The sequence below is a fragment of the Colletes gigas genome, unplaced genomic scaffold, assembly GCF_013123115.1.
Source record: "Colletes gigas isolate AHSC1104 unplaced genomic scaffold, ASM1312311v1 Colletes_gigas_Sc00042, whole genome shotgun sequence".
Lineage (NCBI taxonomy): Eukaryota > Metazoa > Arthropoda > Insecta > Hymenoptera > Colletidae > Colletes > Colletes gigas.
The window spans coordinates 228,352-252,987 of NW_025106671.1; the positions used below are offsets into that span (position 1 = coordinate 228,352).

General features: G+C 26.1%; 1 protein-coding gene across 2 annotated transcripts in view; it reads right to left on the bottom strand.

The window, feature by feature from the left end:
• Positions 1 to 19,369, bottom strand: part of LOC122402932 (scavenger receptor class B member 1) — a 50,185-nt gene extending 30,816 nt beyond the window's left edge. The window contains exon 1 of one of the 2 annotated variants that reach the window (XM_043406133.1): positions 18,943 to 19,369. The gene's annotated coding sequence lies outside the window, so the exon portion shown is untranslated. Of the gene's footprint in view, positions 1 to 35; positions 149 to 18,942 lie in introns of those variants that run through there. The other variant, XM_043406134.1, reaches the window with a different exon arrangement.
• Between the last annotated feature and the right edge of the window lie 5,267 nt (positions 19,370 to 24,636).

Here is a 24,636-nt window from a genome sequence, read left to right on the forward strand (position 1 = left end):
AGTTTTTGAAAGACGTTTTTGTTTGTGTTACTCACCACTGTTTACACTATTTTAGAGTATGGATTCGATATGAGCTCCGTCGACGTTTGAGAATTTAGTCATCGAATTAGGTAACGGAAATTGAATGAATAAATGTACTCGGTCACGGATGCTGTAATACTAGAACGACAAAGTATTTCCTATTACTGTTGCGAAATAACCACGGTGCATCGACATAGCATCGATACGTATTGCGTTTATTTTGTTTGACCTAACGACTTGTTCGATAAGTCGTTGATAGCCACGCCAAGTAGGCTCTTATGTTGCGGAAAGCTCATTGATGAAAACATCTGGACACTACGAAATTAATGTTTTCGTCAGTGTTTTAGGTCAAAATTTTTTACTAGGTTTTGTAGAAATTCTTCAAAATATTTTTAGCAACTATTTTTTTCTAAATATTCATTTTCTTGCATTGAAAAGATTCTTAAATTAGAAAATTAAATATGTAGGTTCAAAGTTTGGAAGGTTTGGCCAAATTAAAAATAAAAAATGTGAAAAGAGTAGTTCTTCTGGACCAATTTAATTCGAAATTAAAATTATGTTGATATATTTATTGGTGTCTGAGAAAACTATTTATTTGATTTTTTTATATGGAAAATTGTCTATTTAGATGTCAAGTTTAGAAGGTTTCATGAATCTAAAAATAAAAAAAAAATAGCCCTTCTGGACCAATTTAATTCGAAATTAAAATTAGGTTGATATTTTTATTGGTGTCTGAGAAAACTATTTAATTTTTTTATATGGAAAATTGTCTATTTAGATGTCAAGTTTAGAAGGTTTCATGAAACTAAAAATAAAAAAAAAAATGGCTCTTCTGGAGCAATTTAAAAATGAATTAAAAATGAAAAGAGTAGCCATTTTGAACCATTTATTAATTCATTGGTTTCCATTTGAATCACACAGTGTCCCTTATGTTCACTATGAATTCTTCAAAATACATTTAGGAACTATTTTTTTGTAAAAATATTCGAAAAATTTCATTTTTTTCTATTGAAAAGATTCTTAAATTAGAAAATTAAATATTTAGGTTCAAAGTTTGGAAGGTTTGGCCAAATTAAAAATAAAAAATGTGAAAAGAGTAGTTCTTCTGGACCAATTTAATTCGAAATTAAAATTATGTTGATATTTTTATTGGTGTCTGAGAAAACAGTTTTCGAAGACTATTTATTTTATTTTTTTATATTGAAAATATTTCTAAATTGGAAATTGTCTATTTAGATGTCAAGTTTAGAAGGTTTCATGAAACTAAAAATAAAAAAAAAATGGCTCTTCTGAAGCAATTTAAAAATAAATTAAAAATAGAAAGAATATGAAAAGAGTAGCCATTTTGAACCATTAAATTCGACACTAAAATTACTAGAAACATTCAGTATCCCTTATATTCACTATGAATTTTTCAAAATACTTTTACGAACTATTCTATTCCAAAAATTTCATTTTCTTATATAAAAAAAATTCCTAAATTAAAAGTTGTATATTTAGTTCGAAAGTTTCTGTGAAATTAAAAATTAAAAAAAAATAGTTTTCCTGGAGCAATTTAAAAATGAATTAAAAATGAAAAGAGTAGCCATTTTGAACCATTTAATTCATTGATAATTTTCATTTGAATCACACAGTGTTCTTTACATTCACTATGAATTTTTCAAAATACTTTTTTACGAACTATTTTATTCCAAAAATTTCATTTTCTTATATAAAAGAAATTCCTAAATTAAAAATTGTATATTTGGATATCAAGTTTCGAAGGTTTCATGAATCTAAAAATTTAAAAAAAAATAGCTCTTCTGGACTAATTTAAAAATGAATTAAAAATGAAAAGAGTAGCCATTTTGAACCATTTAATTCATTGATAATTTCCATTTGAACAACACAGTGTCCCTTATATTCATTATAAATTTTTCAAAATACTTTTTTACGAACTATTTTATTCAAAAAATTTCATTTTCTCATAAAAAAAAAATTCCCAAATTAAAAATTGAATATCTAGCTCGAAAGTTTCGAAAGTTTCCGGTGAAACAAAAAATAAAATACGAAAGGAGTAGCCCTTCTGGACTATCTAATTCGAAACTGACGTTGATATATTGATTTCTGAGAGTTTCCAACGCCTAATTCGAACAACACGGTGTGCATGGACAAATGGATTACGTTTCAAGTATGTATGAGTTCAAGTATGAATGATACAGAGAAAGCTGGGGCATAAATCGCGATTAATCTTCGCGTATATTCAGCAAATAGGGTGAAAAACCGGCTGGAAGAAGTGCAGACTGTGGAAAAATACGTAATCGACTTTCCTTGAAATCTTAATTTGTTTGGTATTGACAGTGCAATGGAGATGTGTTTAGAAGCGTTAGGTCACCTGGATAATTGGTTTATTTTTATTAATATTCACGTCAAGAACGTTTCAAGATTATTTATTTATTAATCTTGTGAATTATTATCATTTTTATTTTGCTTTCAACAGAGATTCGAAATGCAAATGCAACGACCATTTTGGATCATCAAGAGGGTCAATTTTAACCCATATTGTATTCATAGATTGTTGAATTAAAAACTTGGATTCTAAGGAAATAGTATTTTCCAAATGACAATTATTTTTTAGTCAGTTTTTTTTTGAATAAAATTCTAAATTATTATTTATAGAAGTTGCACGATTTTGTGACCCACTTTTGGTACACGAGTCCATAGTTTGAGAAACACTGGACTTGGCGCAGTATTTTTTGTTTATTGTGGTGATAGCCGTTAGCCAATAGCATAACGGTAACAGCACAGTGTAGCAAAATGCAACGAATTATAGTGAAAGATGGAAATGGAACATTCATACATGAACGTTGCAAATTTCTAAACGTTTACGTTTGTCTTTGAAAAACAGAATATTTCTCGAGAAAAGTTCATTGAAGTTTGATTTGTCTTAGGTGACCTTGAGTGACCTTGAACTGTAGGTCATTGTATTATATTTATTTTGCAAGTCTCTGTTAAAAGAAAAATTACAAATTATACATTGACTTTTACAAATTTTAAACGTGAATAAAATTAACAATTTTGGTAAAAATTTAACAAATACATCAAGTATGTAGTTTATGATAGACATTTTATGAGTAAAAGGAAAAATTGTTTTTATTCATAGACAGTGATAGTGATAGAGAACAGGTTTAATGATTTATATTTTTAATTCTTTTTTTTATGGAGTTTAATTGCTTAAAAATAGAAATATCAATAATTATAGTGTATTTATTTGTATTAAAGAGATTAAAATGATAGATTCTTGGTGAAATGTATAATTCAATGCTAATGAATGTTTATTCATTTTCTTATAGAAAATCATGGTGAATTTTCAAAAATCCAGTCGACTAAGTTTGCAACAATTTTGATTAGAAATTACAAATGATTCATATTGACCACTTTGGTAGTTTTAGAAATTAATAGATTCTTGAAGAAATAAATATTTATTCATTCTCTTATAGAAAATCAAGGTAAATTTTTAAAAATCCAGTCGTCTAAATTTGTAACAATTTTTATGAAAAATTACGAATAATTTTGACCACTTTGATAGTTCCATAAATTAAAACGAAAGATTCTTGAAGAAATATATCTAATACAATGCTAATAAAATATTTAATTTTTCTCTAATAAAAAACCATTGTAAATTTGTAAAACTCCAGTCCATTCTAATAATTTTGATTAGAAACTACGAATTTAGATCAGTTTGGTAGTTCTAGAAATAAAAACGACAGATTCTTGAAGAAATAAATATTTATTTCATTCTCTAATAAATACCATGGTAAATTTTCAAAAATCCAGTCGACTAAATTTCTAACAATTTTTATTAGAAATTATAAATGTTTCGTATTGATTACTTTGGTAATTCTAGGAATTAAAACGACAGATTCTTGAAGAAATAAATATTTATTTCATTCTCTAATAAATACCATGGTAAATTTTCAAAAATCCAGTCGACTAAATTTCTAACAATTTTTATTAGAAATTACAAATGTTTCGTATTGATTACTTTGGTAATTCTAGGAATTAAAACGACAGATTCGTGAAGAAATAAATATTTATTCATACTCTTATAGAAAATCGTGATAAATTTTTAAAATCCAGTCGACTAAATTTCTAATAAATTATGAATTTGTACCAGTTTGATAGTTCTACTATCAATGAACCACAAGAACCTAGTCTATCTCGACTCATGTTAAATTTGAATTATTTTTGAATTTTCCAAATCTGAAAAAGAGATTAGCACGTTTCTGTTGATAAATGGTTACTTAATTAGCTTCTCGTTGGATGTCAAGGGCGTGCAATTAATCTCTAGCGTTCTCCTATTGTTTTAAAGTGAGTTCACAGTGTGAAGTTTCCACAATCAGCTCGAAACGATTGCACCACGAAAGCTGCCCATCCGCGTACATCGCCCTGAATGATTTCACTTTTTGAAACGCCGAAAGGTTGTGAAAGCACAGTCTGGTTTAAGTTCTCGGTGCAATAACAGTAGAAAATCTGCGTCATATTTCATACTATCCCTACCCACCATGACAAATGGAAAGTCTCTAATCATAGTTTGCTCATTCGTACATGAGCCTGTGAACTCTATGGCGAGCAGTTCATTCTTCGTTGCGAGCCATTGCATTCCCCCACCACTGAGCCGGTTATTAACCCAAAGAAAACGAGACGATTTTAACCGCAATTATATTTAAATTAATATTTACCACCTCTATGGGAATTTCTCTTTCTTGGTGCATGGAGAGTTTTTAAATTACTGTACATCCTGTATATAAATTTTCTGTATATGTGTACTTGGATGTAGAGGGCAGATCTCAGTGCAAATGAATATTTTTATTGATAGAATATGAAACTTTAACTATTTCTTTTATTTTTCGAGTTCATTTTTCTTTGAATTTGATAGACAATTTTATTTATCTGTATTATCATGAAATTTCGTTATAATCAATGAGAATAATTTATTGAAAGAATTGGAGTGAAGAATGAAATTTAAACGAGTTTACTCTGAATTAGAGAGACAATTTTACTCTTTCAATTTATTATGAAATTTCATTCTAATCGATGATGATAATAATTGATAAAGAGAATTACAGAGATGAATTAAATTGAAACGAGTTTAATTTGAATTTGAAAGACAATTTTATTTACTAAATTTGTTATGAAATTTCGTTATAATCGATGATAATAATTCATTAAAAATATTACATTGAAGAATAAAATTGAAACGATTTTGCATTCAATCTGACAGACAATTTTATTCATTCAATTTATTATGAAATTTCGTTATAATCAATAAGAATAATTCATTAAGAGAATTACAGAATTATAACAGTGAAGAATGAAATTAAAACGAGTTTATTTTGAATTTGACAAACAATTTTATTCATTCGATTTATCATGAAATTTCGTTATAATCGATGGTATTAATTCATTAAGAGAATTATTATACATTGAAGAATAAAATTGAAACGAGTTTATTTTGAATTTGACAAACAATTTTATTCATTCGATTTATTATGAAATTTCGTTATAATCGATGATAATAATTCATTGAGAGAATTATTATACATTGAAGAATGAAATTTAAACGAGTTTACTCTGAATTAGAGAGACAATTTTACTCATTCAATTTATTATGAAATTTCATTATAATCGATGATGATAATAATTGATAAAGAAAATTACTGAGATAAATTAAATTGAAACGAGTTTAATTTGAATTTGAGAGACAATTTTACTTACTAAATTTGTTATGAAATTTCGTTATAATCGATGATAATAATTCATTAAAAATATTACATTGAAGAATAAAATTGAAACGATTTTGCATTCAATCTGACAGACAATTTTATTCATTCAATTTATTATGAAATTTCGTTATAATCAATAAGAATAATTCATTAAGAGAATTACAGAATTATAACAGTGAAGAATGAAATTAAAACGAGTTTATTTTGAATTTGACAAACAATTTTATTCATTCGATTTATCATGAAATTTCGTTATAATCGATGGTATTAATTCATTAAGAGAATTATTATACATTGAAGAATAAAATTGAAACGAGTTTATTTTGAATTTGACAAACAATTTTATTCATTCGATTTATTATGAAATTTCGTTATAATCGATGATAATAATTCATTGAGAGAATTATTATACATTGAAGAATGAAATTTAAACGAGTTTACTCTGAATTAGAGAGACAATTTTACTCATTCAATTTATTATGAAATTTCATTATAATCGATGATGATAATAATTGATAAAGAAAATTACTGAGATAAATTAAATTGAAACGAGTTTAATTTGAATTTGAGAGACAATTTTACTTACTAAATTTGTTATGAAATTTCGTTATAATCGATGATAATAATTCATTAAAAATATTACATTGAAGAATAAAATTGAAACGATTTTGCATTGAATCTGACAGACAATTTTATTAATTCAATTTATTATGAAATTTCGTTATAATCAATAAGAATAATTCATTAAGAGAATTACAGAATTATAACAGTGAAGAATGAAATTAAAACGAGTTTATTTTGAATTTGACAAACAATTTTATTCATTCGATTTATCATGAAATTTCGTTATAATCGATGGTATTAATTCATTAAGAGAATTATTATACATTGAAGAATAAAATTGAAACGAGTTTATTTTGAATTTGACAAACAATTTTATTCATTCGATTTATTATGAAATTTCGTTATAATCGATGATAATAATTCATTGAGAGAATTATTATACATTGAAGAATGAAATTTAAACGAGTTTACTCTGAATTAGAGAGACAATTTTACTCATTCAATTTATTATGAAATTTCATTATAATCGATGATGATAATAATTGATAAAGAAAATTACTGAGATAAATTAAATTGAAACGAGTTTAATTTGAATTTGAGAGACAATTTTACTTACTAAATTTGTTATGAAATTTCGTTATAATCGATGATAATAATTCATTAAGAGAATTACAGAATTATAACAGTGAAGAATGAAATTAAAACGAGTTTATTTTGAATTTGACAAACAATTTTATTCATTCGATTTATCATGAAATTTCGTTATAATCGATGGTATTAATTCATTAAGAGAATTATTATACATTGAAGAATAAAATTGAAACGAGTTTATTTTGAATTTGACAAACAATTTTATTCATTCGATTTATTATGAAATTTCGTTATAATCGATGATAATAATTCATTGAGAGAATTATTATACATTGAAGAATGAAATTTAAACGAGTTTACTCTGAATTAGAGAGACAATTTTACTCATTCAATTTATTATGAAATTTCATTATAATCGATGATGATAATAATTGATAAAGAAAATTACTGAGATAAATTAAATTGAAACGAGTTTAATTTGAATTTGAGAGACAATTTTACTTACTAAATTTGTTATGAAATTTCGTTATAATCGATGATAATAATTCATTAAAAATATTACATTGAAGAATAAAATTGAAACGATTTTGCATTGAATCTGACAGACAATTTTATTAATTCAATTTATTATGAAATTTCGTTATAATCAATAAGAATAATTCATTAAGAGAATTACAGAATTATAACAGTGAAGAATGAAATTAAAACGAGTTTATTTTGAATTTGACAAACAATTTTATTCATTCGATTTATCATGAAATTTCGTTATAATCGATGGTATTAATTCATTAAGAGAATTATTATACATTGAAGAATAAAATTGAAACGAGTTTATTTTGAATTTGACAAACAATTTTATTCATTCGATTTATTATGAAATTTCGTTATAATCGATGATAATAATTCATTGAGAGAATTATTATACATTGAAGAATGAAATTTAAACGAGTTTACTCTGAATTAGAGAGACAATTTTACTCATTCAATTTATTATGAAATTTCATTATAATCGATGATGATAATAATTGATAAAGAAAATTACTGAGATAAATTAAATTGAAACGAGTTTAATTTGAATTTGAGAGACAATTTTACTTACTAAATTTGTTATGAAATTTCGTTATAATCGATGATAATAATTCATTAAAAATATTACATTGAAGAATAAAATTGAAACGATTTTGCATTGAATCTGACAGACAATTTTATTAATTCAATTTATTATGAAATTTCGTTATAATCAATAAGAATAATTCATTAAGAGAATTACAGAATTATAACAGTGAAGAATGAAATTAAAACGAGTTTATTTTGAATTTGACAAACAATTTTATTCATTCGATTTATCATGAAATTTCGTTATAATCGATGGTATTAATTCATTAAGAGAATTATTATACATTGAAGAATAAAATTGAAACGAGTTTATTTTGAATTTGACAAACAATTTTATTCATTCGATTTATTATGAAATTTCGTTATAATCGATGATAATAATTCATTGAGAGAATTATTATACATTGAAGAATGAAATTTAAACGAGTTTACTCTGAATTAGAGAGACAATTTTACTCTTTCAATTTATTATGAAATTTCATTCTAATCGATGATGATAATAATTGATAAAGAAAATTACTGAGATAAATTAAATTGAAACGAGTTTAATTTGAATTTGAGAGACAATTTTACTTACTAAATTTGTTATGAAATTTCGTTATAATCGATGATAATAATTCATTAAGAGAATTACAGAATTATAACAGTGAAGAATGAAATTAAAACGAGTTTATTTTGAATTTGACAAACAATTTTATTCATTCGATTTATCATGAAATTTCGTTATAATCGATGGTATTAATTCATTAAGAGAATTATTATACATTGAAGAATAAAATTGAAACGAGTTTATTTTGAATTTGACAAACAATTTTATTCATTCGATTTATTATGAAATTTCGTTATAATCGATGATAATAATTCATTGAGAGAATTATTATACATTGAAGAATGAAATTTAAACGAGTTTACTCTGAATTAGAGAGACAATTTTACTCATTCAATTTATTATGAAATTTCATTATAATCGATGATGATAATAATTGATAAAGAAAATTACTGAGATAAATTAAATTGAAACGAGTTTAATTTGAATTTGAGAGACAATTTTACTTACTAAATTTGTTATGAAATTTCGTTATAATCGATGATAATAATTCATTAAAAATATTACATTGAAGAATAAAATTGAAACGATTTTGCATTGAATCTGACAGACAATTTTATTAATTCAATTTATTATGAATTTCGTTATAATCAATAAGAATAATTCATTAAGAGAATTACAGAATTATAACAGTGAAGAATGAAATTAAAACGAGTTTATTTTGAATTTGACAAACAATTTTATTCATTCGATTTATCATGAAATTTCGTTATAATCGATGGTATTAATTCATTAAGAGAATTATTATACATTGAAGAATAAAATTGAAACGAGTTTATTTTGAATTTGACAAACAATTTTATTCATTCGATTTATTATGAAATTTCGTTATAATCGATGATAATAATTCATTGAGAGAATTATTATACATTGAAGAATGAAATTTAAACGAGTTTACTCTGAATTAGAGAGACAATTTTACTCATTCAATTTATTATGAAATTTCATTCTAATCGATGATGATAATAATTGATAAAGAAAATTACTGAGATAAATTAAATTGAAACGAGTTTAATTTGAATTTGAAAGACAATCTTATTTACTAAATTTGTTATGAAATTTCGTTATAATCGATGATAATAATTCATTAAAAATATTACATTGAAGAATAAAATTGAAACGATTTTGCATTGAATCTGACAGACAATTTTATTCATTCAATTTATTATGAAATTTCGTTATAATCAATAAGAATAATTCATTAAGAGAATTACAGAATTATAACAGTGAAGAATGAAATTAAAACGAGTTTATTTTGAATTTGACAAACAATTTTATTCATTCGATTTATCATGAAATTTCCTTATAATCGATGGTATTAATTCATTAAGAGAATTATTATACATTGAAGAATAAAATTGAAACGAGTTTATTTTGAATTTGACAAACAATTTTATTCATTCGATTTATTATGAAATTTCGTTATAATCGATGATAATAATTCATTGAGAGAATTATTATACATTGAAGAATGAAATTTAAACGAGTTTACTCTGAATTAGAGAGACAATTTTACTCATTCAATTTATTATGAAATTTCATTATAATCGATGATGATAATAATTGATAAAGAAAATTACTGAGATAAATTAAATTGAAACGAGTTTAATTTGAATTTGAGAGACTATTTCCCTCATTCAATTTATTATGAAATTTTGTTATAATCGATGATAATATTTCATTAAAAAAATTACATTGAAGAATAAAATTGAAACGAGTTTGCTTTGAATTTGATAGACAATTTTATTCATTCGATTTATCATGAAATTTCGTTATAATCGATGATAATAATTCAATAAGAGAATTATTATACATTGATGAATGAAATTGAAACGAGTTTGCTTTGAATTTGATAGACAATTTTCCCCATTCGATTTATTGTAAAATTTCGTTATATGTAATCAATAACAATAATTCATTAAAAAAATTACATTAAAGGTTAAAATTGAAACGATTTTGCATTGAATTTGATGGACAATTTTCCTCTTTCGATTTATCGTAAAATTTCGTTACAATCAATGATAATAATTCATTTATTGAAGAATGAAATTGAAACGATTTTGCTTTGAATTTGAATGAACTGATTTGAATTTTATTAATTCGATTTATCCTGAAATATAATCGATGATATCCTTTGTCGTCGGCTAGTATTCGAAATAGAAAACAAAGTGGTCATTTTTCTAGAAAGGGAAACACGTTTCGTAAGTACTCTCGATCTGCAGCCCTCGTATTTACATTGCAATGCTGGCAAAGATCGGTATTTCTTCCACAACTGTGTCGAAAGCACGCTGCATTATTCGCAACGTACGGCGATTTCAAATTTGTACGTTTTGTAATCTCTATTACTCCACTAGTCCGTATTTACTATTCATATTTACTAACATGAAAGCCACGAACAACGAGCCAGCAGATTTTTATATACACATATCACAATTCCAACAATACGAACGTTTATTTGAAAATTTTTCACTTAAAATAAAAATAGAATACACGAAATAAAACGTCAGAAATTCGAAAATCAATCCAAAAAAAAAAATAAATAAAATTAGATTCGTCGAATTTCTTAAAATAAATTTCAAATTTTTAGATAGACTTTATAATATTCAAAATTGTATCAAAATCGAAAGTTCGTAAATTCAAACGATCCATTACGGGGGGGAAAAAATTAATTTAATTGTAATTAATTACAAGATTATTACAGATCGTAAAATAATTAAGACACTCGATTTAAAAGTCTCGTAAAACACGGGTGTCTCGTAGAACGATGCATATTTGCATAATCGTATGCTGTTACAAAAACCATTCGTGCTCGTATAAACGAAAGTGTTTAAAAAAAAAAGTATGTTAATATACCTGTCCGGTTTTGGTAGAAAAAATCAGAGCAAACCAATTTGAAATAGGAAAAAGAGGGGACAAAATTGTCGATTAAAATTACATAGAAGAGTGAAAGAAACAGAATCCAAAAAAGAAGAATCAAATAATGATAGAAGAGGCAGTGAGATTTGAAAAGAACGAGGATGTCGGGTTCGTGTGGATTAATTGACAAAAAATGGACGATTACGGGATCATTACAGACGTAAAATATGCGCGAGGAAGGTTTGCGGTTGTACAAAGAGAGATCAACTGGCTTTAATGACAAGTAATTCCACATCGAGGCATCCGTAACTCGTTTCTACATGGTTAGTGTGCGTTAACTCTTCTGATCCTCGTTAAACATATCTTGAACAGTGTATTAAAGGAACTGTATTTCTGGGAATATGAATGTTTTGCAAGTTTTATCCCAGTGGTTAATTAGAATGTTAAAATAATGAAAAATTTTATAGGTTATAGAGTGTCTAATTTTACTCAAAAAAGTGTATTTAAATTTTCATTAAATTAAATTAAATTATCAAGTTTATATTTCAGATTATATAAAAGAATGTAAATATATCAAAATTTTAATCAAAAGGTGCGTTTCAATTTTGATAATTTTGTACACTATAGAGTGTCTAATTATGGTGTATAATAGATGAGAATATTATTAGTTGATATCAGGTTTATATTTCAGATTATATAAAACATTTTCAATATGTCAAAATTTTAGTGAAAAAGTGTATTTAAATTTGCAAATTTTGTACACTATAGAGAGTCTAATTATGGTCTATAAATGGTGAGAATATTATTTTTGGTATCAAGTTTATATTTTAGATCATATAAAAGAATTTAAATATACAAAAATTATACTCTAAAGGTGCATTTAAATTTTGATAATTTTGTACACTATAGAGTGTCTAATTATGGTGTATAATAGATGAGAATATTATTAGTTGATATCAGGTTTATATTTCAGATTATATAAAAGAATTTAAATATGTCAAAATTTTAGTGAAAAAGTGTATTTAAATTTGCAAATTTTGTACACTATAGAGTGTCTAATTACAGTGTATAAACAATGAGAATATTATTAGTTAATATTGAGTTTATATTTCAGATTGTATAAAAGGATTAAATATATCAAATTTTTTTTAAAAGGTGCATTTAAATTTTGATAATTTTGTACACTATAGAGTGTCTAATTATGGTGTATAATAGATGAGAATATTATTAGTTGATATCAGGTTTATATTTCAGATTATATAAAAGAATTTAAATATGTCAAAATTTTAGTGAAAAAGTGTATTTAAATTTTGCAAATTTTGTACACTATAGAGAGTCTAATTATAGTGTATAAACAATGAGAATAATAGTAGTTAATATTGAGTTTATATTTCAGATTGTATAAAAGGATTAAATATATCAAAATTTTTTTTAAAAGGTGCATTTGAATTTTGATAATTTTGTACACTATAGAGTGTCTAATTATGGTGTATAATGTATGAGAATATTATTAGTTGAGATCATGTTTATATTTCAGATTATATAAAAGAATTTCAATATGTCAAAATTTTAGTGAAAAAGTGTATTTAAATTTGCAAATTTTGTACACTATAGAGTGTCTAATTATGGTGTATAATAGATGAGAATATTATTAGTTGATATCAGGTTTATATTTCAGATTATATAAAAGAATTTAAATATGTCAAAATTTTAGTGAAAAAGTGTATTTAAATTTTGCAAATTTTGTACACTATAGAGAGTCTAATTATAGTGTATAAACAATGAGAATAATAGTAGTTAATATTGAGTTTATATTTCAGATTGTATAAAAGGATTAAATATATCAAAATTTTTTTTAAAAGGTGCATTTGAATTTTGATAATTTTGTACACTATAGAGTGTCTAATTATGGTGTATAATAGATGAGAATATTATTAGTTGATATCAGGTTTATATTTCAGATTATATAAAACATTTTCAATATGTCAAAATTTTAGTGAAAAAGTGTATTTAAATTTGCAAATTTTGTACACTATAGAGAGTCTAATTATGGTCTATAAATGGTGAGAATATTATTTTTGGTATCAAGTTTATATTTTAGATCATATAAAAGAATTTAAATATACAAAAATTATACTCTAAAGGTGCATTTAAATTTTGATAATTTTGTACACTATAGAGTGTCTAATTATGGTGTATAATGTATGAGAATATTATTAGTTGAGATCATGTTTATATTTCAGATTATATAAAAGAATTTAAATATGTCAAAATTTTAGTGAAAAAGTGTATTTAAATTTTGCAAATTTTGTACACTATAGAGTGTCTAATTACAGTGTATAAACAATGAGAATATTATTAGTTAATATTGAGTTTATATTTCAGATTGTATAAAAGGATTAAATATATCAAAATTTTTTTTAAAAGGTGCATTTGAATTTTGATAATTTTGTACACTATAGAGTGTCTAATTATGGTGTATAATAGATGAGAATATTATTAGTTGATATCAGGTTTATATTTCAGATTATATAAAAGAATTTAAATATGTCAAAATTTTAGTGAAAAAGTGTATTTAAATTTTGCAAATTTTGTACACTATAGAGTGTCTAATTACAGTGTATAAACAATGAGAATATTAGTAGTTAATATTGAGTTTATATTTCAGATTGTATAAAAGGATTAAATATATCAAAATTTTTTTTAAAAGGTGCATTTGAATTTTGATAATTTTGTACACTATAGAGTGTCTAATTATGGTGTATAATGTATGAGAATATTATTAGTTGAGATCATGTTTATATTTCAGATTATATAAAAGAATTTAAATATGTCAAAATTTTAGTGAAAAAGTGTATTTAAATTTTGCAAATTTTGTACACTATAGAGTGTCTAATTATGGTGTATAATAGATGAGAATATTATTAGTTGATATCAGGTTTATATTTCAGATTATATAAAAGAATTTAAATATGTCAAAATTTTAGTGAAAAAGTGTATTTAAATTTTGCAAATTTTGTACACTATAGAGTGTCTAATTACAGTGTATAAACAATGAGAATAATAGTAGTTAATATTGAGTTTATATTTCAGATTGTATAAAAGGATTAAATATATCAAAATTTTTTTTAAAAGGTTCATTTGAATTTTGATAATTTTGTACACTATAGAGTGTCTAATTATGGTGTATAATAGATGAGAATATTATTAGTTGATATCAGGTTTATATTTCAGATTATATAAAAGAATTTAAATATGTCAAAATTTTGGTGAAAAAGTGTATTTAAATTTGCAAATTTTGTACACTATAGAGAGTCTAATTATAGTGTATAAACAATGAGAATAATAGTAGTTAATATTGAGTTTATATTTCAGATTGTATAAAAGAATTAAATATATCAAAATTGTACTCAAAAGGTGAATTTCAATTTTGAAAATTTTATGCACTATAGTGTGTCTAATTATGGTGTTTAAACAATGAGAGTATCAGTAGTTTATATTCCAGATTACATAAAAGAATTTAAATATGTCAAAATCATTTTTACTCAAAACCTGAAAGGTCTAAGAATACGTTACGTTACCAAGATACTTAAAAATAAAGAGAAAGTCGAGTTTCTTTTTTTTCCCCATTGGATGTTATTCTACCTCTAGCATCTTCTTTATGCAATATCATTTTAATATCATTTTTGGTAGCATTGAAATCGTCGGTTGCTTCTGGACCAATTTATCAAACGACCTCGACGGACAAATTATCATTAATTATGCGTTGAGAAATTTTTTCCCTCCAAATTTATCGTCTGTTAGATAATTTTATTTAATGTCTCCGAGAACTGTGTTTAGAAAATTTTAGACACCACTCTGTAGTTTACGTCGACATTTACCACGATGCTTAAGCGATTGGCAATGACTGATCAGCTGCGAGCCAGTTGAACTTGTCCTAAATATCAAATAATACTTGCAGTAGTTCGACTCAACGTACCGTGTAATAATGGAGTAAAACATATCCGAGTGAACAATACGGAAGAAAGCGCACTTCCTTGGAAAATCAACGCTGAATATTATGATCACAAGCTATCGTTGCGAGACGAGCAATAATAGGAGGCGTGGGACTATTTGCACTACGCTAATTGAAAGTTCAAAAGTCTGTTTAGAACCTTAACCTCCATTACTCGAAACAGATTTAACGAGAAAGAAAATTCAGAAATTCTATGATAATAAAATTGCAATTTTTCAACGTTAAAATTTTAACAACACTCAACTGTAGACACTCAAGTATTTTTATAATTATAGTGAATTTAATACTCGAGAGGAAGAATTTAAAAAAGAAATAAAATAGTTAAATTTTTCTAATTTTTCTAATCTTTTAGATTATAACCTTAACCTCCATTACTCGAAACAGAATTAACGAGAAAGAAAATTCAGAAATTCTATGATAATAAAATTGCAATTTTTCAACGTTAAAATTTTAACAACACTCAACTGTAGACACTCAAGTATTTTTATAATTATAGTGAATTTAATACTCGAGAGGAAGAATTTAAAAAAGAAATAAAATAGTTAAATTTTTCTAATTTTTCTAATCTTTCGTTACAATTTGCAATATTTCTAAAAGTTCCACGTCGCTCTTTCGAAACCATGTGTCGTAAATTACTATTGCATGTATTATAGAACTGCTTACATCCTCATTCTATAAATATTTATATTTAAACGTGGATGAAACCGAAGTTGTAACCACAATGATTGATCCATGCCGTTAATTATTACATATCAGTTTTAGAAGTCAAACTGCAAAGGACAAGCTGTCATTCAATCCGTATTTAATGAATACGCTGTAGAATACGTGGAAAAAGTCCCACCTATCATTTCAAAACACGAACGACTAATTTGTATCTCCGATTTTACTCGCTCGGAATATTATCGATAATTCTAGGAAGCAAATTGTAGATGTTTCCGAGTAATGATTCGAAGAACATGACAGGAAACAGTGAATCGTTTATGCAAGGGCTAATATAATATTTCTAATTGGTCTGATACAGTCAAACTCAAAATTAAAATAAAAATAGTTAAAATTTTGACCTGAAATTTTATTAGACAATTTTGGTAAAATTTTATAAACCATAGATTGGCAAAAATTGGCAAAATCAACAGTTTGTTCCATAACAACCCTCTCTATTTATTATTTAAATAATTTGAAATGGTCTAATACAGCCAAATTCAAAATTAAAATAAAAATAGTTAAAATTTTGACCTGAAATTTTATTAGACAATTTTGGTAAAATTTTATAAATCATAGATTGGCAAAAATTGGTAAAAATTGGCAAAATCAACAGTTTGTTCCATAACAACCCCCTGTATTTATTATTTAAATTATTTTAATTGGTCAAATACAGTCAAATTCAAAATTAAAATAAAAATAGTTAAAATTCTCACCTCAAATTTTATTAGATAGTTTTGGTAAAATTCTATGAACCATGAATTGGCAAAATCAATAGTTTGTTCCATTGCAACCCTCTGTATTTATAATTTAAATAATTTGAATTGGTCTGATACAGTCAAATTCAAAATTAAAATAAAAATAGATGAAATTTTCACCTGAGATTTTATTAGATAGTTTTGGTAAAATTCTATGAACCATGAATTGGCAAAATCAATAGTTTGTTCCATTGCAACCCTCTGTATTTATAATTTAAATAATTTTAATTGGTTTGATACAGTCGAAGTCAAAATTAAAATAACAATAGATAAAATTTTGACCTGAAATTTTATTAGATAATTTTACTGAAATTCTATGAACCATGAATTGGCAAAATCAATAGTTTGTTCCATTGCAACCCTCTGTATTTATAATTTAAATAATTTTAATTGTTCTGATACAGTCAAATTCAAAATTAGAATAAAAATAGTTAAAATCTTCACCTCAAATTTTATTAGATTATTTTGGTAAAATTCTATGAATTATGGATTGGCAAAATCAATAGTTTGTTCCATAACAACCCCCTGTATTTATTATTTAAATTATTTTAATTGGTCAAATACAGTCAAATTCAAAATTAAAATAAAAATAGTTAAAATCCTCACCTCAAATTTTATTACATAATTTTGCTAAAATTCTATGAACAATCTGATCGATAAAAATTGGCAAAATTGTTAAAATTGTTGTTTAAATAATTTTTATATTTTCGTTTAGAAAAAAGCTACAGTTTGTCTCAGTTTTTAAGCAATCAATTTAAAATAAATGTAGATAATAAATAAAATAGTAATTCAAATTTAAATAATTCTTAAATATTCACCTAGGAAGAAGCTACAGGTTGTCTACTTTTTTGAGGCATAAAAAGTAATATTTTTCGAGAAAAAAAAATTGGCAAAATTGTTAAAATTGTTGTTTAAATAATTTTTGTATCTTTCTTTAGAAAAAAGCTACAGTTTGTCTCAGTTTTTAAGCAATCGATTTAAAATAAATGTAGATACTAAATAAAATAGTAAATCAAATTTAAATAATTTTTAAATATTCACCTAGGAAGAAGCTACAGGTTGTCTAATTTTTTTTGAGGCATAAAAAGTAATATTTTTTGAGAAAAAAAAATTGGCAAAATTGTTAAAATTGTTGTTTAAATAATTTTGTATCTTTCTTTGGAAAAAAGCTACAGTTTGTCTCAGTTTTTAAGCAATCGATTTAAAATAAATGTAGATACTAAATAAAATAGTAAATCAAATTTAAATAATTTTTAAATATTCACCTAGGAAGAAGCTACAGGTTGTCTAATTTTTTTTGAGGCATAAAAAGTAATATTTTTTGAGAAAAAAAAATTGGCAAAATTGTTAAAATTGTTGTTTAAATTATTTTTCTATTTTTCTCAGTTTTTAAGCAATCAATTTAAAATAAATGTAGATAATAATTAAAATAGTAAATGAAATTTAAATAATTTTTAAATATTCACCTAGGAAAAATCTACATGTTGTCTAATTTTTTAGGCATAAAGAATAATATTATTTGCATTTTGGAAAAATTCATTTGGCTAGAATTCATTCTTTTTCCTTTTGAATCACTTTCTTTTTAACACCCTGTACAACGAATGCACGACGTTAGAAATGTTCCGCGTGAATGACCACGAGACCGTATAATTATCAATCGACGCGTCCAATATTTTGTTGCATTACAATCACTTTTTTCATTCCACGTATCATTACTTTCTTCGCTCGACAGACCACGGAAGTGTTCGCGTTAAAAAATAAATAAACCCGAGGAACTGGTTCCCCGACTACTCTATTATAAACATTATCCAAACGTCCTTTATTAGAATTTCTCGTACAGAGATTATTTCGTAAAAATCGCGAAAAGATGACGTTCTCTATCAACAACCAAATTCTTCAAATTCTTCAAGTTCTTCGTTTTATAATAGGAAATTATTCATATTTACTTACGTAAGGTCGCTGACAGACGTTGCTCGTGGGCTCCCAGAACCGGGTTCATTAACTGACCAGTAAAATCCGTCTTTATGTAACACACAACAGTTTCGTGGAGCAAATGGAAGAAAGAAAATCACACAGGTTTCTCTATCGCCAAGGTGCAACACACATTCGGTTTGTGGCCGGTTAGAATGTGATTGCCGCTTCCTCTTTAACGGCTCCGCATCCTTTTCGTGCCTCAGCAGACTGTGATTACGGCTATACTGTTATTCGAGTCCTGTTCGAACGATTCCCAATTGTACACCTTCGAATCTCCACCCTCTATCAATCTTGCGAAGTTGAGTCGATCAAAAGAGGATGAAGACGAGAGTCTTTGGTGATCAATCTACTTTTATTGTTAGTTCTTCGATTCACCGATCAACTTGTAAAATGATGAATTCTCGATCACTTCCGAAAGCTTGGAGACACGCGATTGTCCAAGCACAACCGCGAACGAGAGATGTTTGCTCGAAAGCTCGAGCCCGTACTCGAAGGCTGGTCGAAAATCCGCGCGTGTTCTTGGATCTTGTCGAATCACGAAGTGAATGAGGAGATAGTAGAACGGTAGTGCAGCATGGACCAGGGTAACGAGAACGCGGTGCCCACCAACCGGCCAAAGAAAGTGGTAGGGACACCAGGTAAACGTACGTTTCCTGAGAACTGTCTACGTCGCGCATCGGGCCTCGCCACATGTCGGATTCTCTTTCGCAAAATGAATGACTTTTCACGGTTCGAGACTGCTGACTAAGTATATACATTGATCGCCGTTAGCAAGGTAACGTGGGCATTCTTTGAGGTCGAATAGAAACGATAACGACCCCCCTCTCCGTACGCCCCATTTCCGGTTGCACTTCAACCCTCGAAAGGTGTACTCGTGATTGGAGAAATTGGCGTATGATAGTTTGGTTGTATTGTGTTTAATGGAATGATAGAAAAATAGTGTGAGTTTGTTTTTGTTTGATAGGTGGATATGATAGTTTGTATTGGATTGTATTTAATGGAATGATAGAAAAATAGTGTGGGTTTGTTTTTGTTTGATAGTGGATATGATAGTTTGTATTGAATTGTATGGATTGTATTTAATGGAATAGTAGACAAATACTGTGAATTCGTTTGTTTGATAGTGGATATGATAGTTTATATTGAATTGTATTTAATGGAATGATAGAAAAATAGTGTGAGTTCGTTTGTTTGATAGGTGGATATGATAGTTTGGTCGTATTGTGTTTAATGGAATGATAGAAAAATAGTGTGAGTTCGTTTTTGTTTGATAGTGGATATGATAGTTTGTATTGAATTGTATTTAATGGAATGATAGAAAAATAGTGTGAGTTCGTTTGTTTGATAGGTGGATATGATAGTTTGTATTGGATTGTTTGAATGATTCTTTTAGGTGGATCGTATTCTTTTAGGGAATGATAGAAAAATATTGTGTGTTCGTTTGTTTGATGGTGTGTATGATTGTTTGTATTGGATTGTTTGAGAATAGTATGATGTGTTTGTTTCATGTATGAATACATGAATGATTCTTCTTTTTGTAGTGTATTCTTTAGTGGAATACTCGAAAAATATCGTACATTCGTTTGTTTGATGATGTGTATGATAATTTGTATTGGCTTGTTTGATATTGTTTGAGAATTCTAATAAGAAATGTTTGTTTGGTCTATAAATTGATGAACGATTATTTTCCTTACATCGTATTCTTTACTGGAATCCTAGAAAAATATCATGGATTCGTTTGTTTCACAGTGCATATGATAGTTTCTATCAGTTTGTTTGATATTGTTTGTGAATGATAAAAAATGTTTGTTTGGTCTATGAATATGTGAAAAATTCTTTTCTTTGCATCATATTCTTTACTAAGACACTAAAAAAATATTGTGCATTTGTTTATTTGACAATGCATATGATAGTTTGTATCAGTTTGTCTGATTTTGTTTGTGAATGATAAAAAATGTTTGTTTGGCCTATGAATGCGTGAAAAATTCTTTTCTTTGCATCATACTCTTTACTAGAACGTTAGAAAAATATCGTGCATTCGTTTGTTTGATGATGTATATGATAGTTTGTATCGATTTGTTTGATATTGTTTGAGAATGATAAATAATATTTGTTTGGTCTATGAATACGTGAAAAATTCTTTTCTTTGCGTCATATTCTTTACTAAAATGTTAGAAAAATATCCTCCATTCGTTTGATTGATGATGTTTATGATAGTTTGTATCGATTTGTTTGTTATAGTTTGTGAATGATAAAACATGTTTGTTTGGTCTATAAATACGTGAAAAATTCTTTTCTTTGCATCATACTCTTTACTAAAACGTTAGAAAAATATCATGCATTCGTTTGTTTGATGATTTATATGATAGTTTGTATCGGTTTGTTTGATATTGTTTGAAAAAAATAAGAAATGTCTGTTTGGTCTATGAATTGATGAATCATTCTTTTCTTTGCACCGTATTCTTTACTAGAATGTTAGAAAAATATCGTCCATTCGTTTGTTTGATGATGTATATGATAGTTTGTATCAATTTGATTGATATTGTTTGAGAATGATAAAAAATGTTTGTTTGGTCTATAAATACATAAAAAAATCTTTTCTTTGCATCATACTCTTTACTAGAACGTTAGAAATATATCATCCATTCGTTTGTTTGATGATGTATATGATAGTTTGTTTGATATTGTTTGAGAATGATAAAAAATGTTTGTTTGGTCTATGAATTGATGAACGATTATTTTCTTTGCATCATACTCTTTATTGGAATATTCGAAAAATATTGTGAATTTCTTTGTTTGATGGTGCATATGATAGTTTGTATTGCATTGTTTGAGAATAATAAATGTTTGTTTCGTGTATGAATACATGAATGATTCTTTTTCTTGTATTGTATTCTTTACTAAAATACTCGAAAAATATCGTGCATTCGTTTGTTTGATGATTTGTATGATAGTTTGTATCAGTTTGTTTGATCACATTTGACAATTTTAACAATAAACAATTGAATACTTCTGCAGTTTCCAAAAACCCATTTTAAAAAAACTACGTCTCCCAAAAAACTACAGTACCCATTAATATATTATTTAATTAATTTTTCATTCCAACAAAGTCCAATTAAAAAAGTTTCCCAAAATTGCATATACAGTGTGTTTCATTCTATTTTTTTTTTTCCAATAATTGTTGTTTAAATATTCTAACAATGTAAATGGAATTTTATTTTTGCTAAATGCTTACAATATACTTCTTTATTAGATATTTTTCCCCCTATTATTCTACCAGCTGAATAAGAACTTTACATCTGCTTTGCAATCCAAGCCAATTTTTGTCCTCGTCATTACGCAACCTCCTGTCATTTGGAGACGACTTGGGAACACTTTAATAGCCAATTTTTCTTTCAATGGATACGAGTCCAACTTAGCGAGTTCTATTTATGGAGAACGTATATTTTTTATTTTAATTAGTTGATTAATTATTTGAATATATTTTATGGAAGATCCAAGTCTCAAAAACGATATGTGGAAAGTGTTAGAAGAATCGAGAACGTTTTGGGGGAACCTTGAATCGAATTCTCTCGTTTACTCGAACACGATAGTTTCCAAAGTAGTTGACGTAATTTCTCGGGAAGTAATAAACTCATTTCCAACAGTATGGATATAAAAACACTTTATTTAATATACGAGTAAGTTTATTTTCTTGTTTAAAGAAATCACAGTTGAAAAATATATTGCTTATAATTTCAGAATTTTTCAATTATTAAACAACTTTCTTTATTATACAACTGCCTTAGAAGTGAATAAAATCGTTTTTTATAGTGTTTCCTTTTTAGTAAGAGACATAAAATTTCTATAAATTAAATTGTGTTGCACATAAAAATGGAACCATTTTTTAATTAACAATCCTTACACACACGTTTTGGCAAAAATAAATAAAAATTTGGCTGTCTGAATATTACTTAAATATTACAAAAAGGGGCATAAAAAATCATAACCAAGAAATAAAAATTCATTTAAAGCCAGTCCATGATTTTTTCTTTTAATTTTTGCATGTTCTCAGTACTTGTCTTTTTATTTTGCTACATAACATTGTTCCTGTGAAATTTGGGACGTCAAAAACACGTGACATTTAATATTTACTGTCCATAGTCATTTTTCACCCACCTTAATAAATTAAATATTCCCATTTTACAGAAATATGCATTAATTGTACTACACAGTAAAGTTACCCAACTGAAAAAGGTGTCAATATCAATACTTAAAGTCGTCACGACCATGGTATTTTATATTTACATAAAAAACATTAAACAGGACTTCCACGAAAGTGACTGAATTATAATTGGATAAATACATAGAACAAACATCGCTAAAAAAATAAATTTGGCTCTCATCTTTTTAAACAAACGATATTTTCAAACTCTTGATACAACGAGAGTTGTTGCAAGATTTTTTATTTAAACGTAAAATACCGTCGCTGTGTTTGAATTTCATAAATTGTACTCGTTTGTGACTACGAGATGTAGAATGTGAAACTTTTACCAAGATTTCGAGTTGGCACCGTCGTTTATCCTTGCTGGAGCCGCCAAACACAGACTTTCTTTTTTTTAATGCAATTAAAATGGTGAAAGTGGCCATCCGGAGGTGTTCCAACATATTGTATAATCGTGATCTGGTATTTTTAACCCACTTTTCGTACCTTGATCATTTACATACCTGATACATACTCGTCCAGATTTTTATCCTGACCTGCGCCATGAAACAAGGTGTATCTTGATATGAAATAATAGAAGATTAAAAATAATTCCTCCTACAAAAATGAATCACAAAAAAAGAAAAAAAAATCTCTTTATTTAGTGTGAGATTTTGTTTAGCAGAAAATTAATTTTTAAAATTTGTTTAATTTACATATTAGGGGCTCATAAATTTAGAGCTGTGTCTTTTACAAGTTTAAAAAATATTACAAATTTTACAGTGGCAGTATTTAAGTGAAAAATGATATTTGAAATTTTAACACATTACCGACCGATAGCCTATTAATCGACTTTTTTACCGGCCAACACTTACCGACCGATAGCGTATTAATCAACTTTTTTACCGACCAACGCTTACCGACCGATAGCCGATTAATCAACCGCTACCGGTCGGTAAAGTGTTAAGAGAGTGAAGAAATAATTTGTTGATGTTTGAGCAAATTAAAAGTATAAAATAGAATGTTTTTAGTGTGAGATTTTGTTTAGCAGAAAATTAATTTTCAAAATTTGTTTAAATTACACATATTGAGACTCTTAAATTTAAATCTGTATATTTTACAAATTTCTAAGGGGTAGTATTTAAATGAAAAATGAAATTTGAAATTTTAAGAGAAATAATTACTTTTGTTTGTGCAAATCAAAAGTATAAAATAGAATCTCTTTAATGTGAAATTTTGATTCCTGTATTGAGACTTCTAAATCCATATTTTCCACAAATTTAAAAAATATTACAAATTTTCAAGAGACATTATTTAAATTATATTTGAAATTTTAATTAGACGAAGAATTATTTTTTGTTTGATCAATTTTAACCCTAATTTTAATTAAAAAATCTTTGACAATTTATCCACGAATTATCCTGATATAATACATCAAAATGGGAATATAATGGAAAGGTAGTATCTGGATACACACAAAGAACACA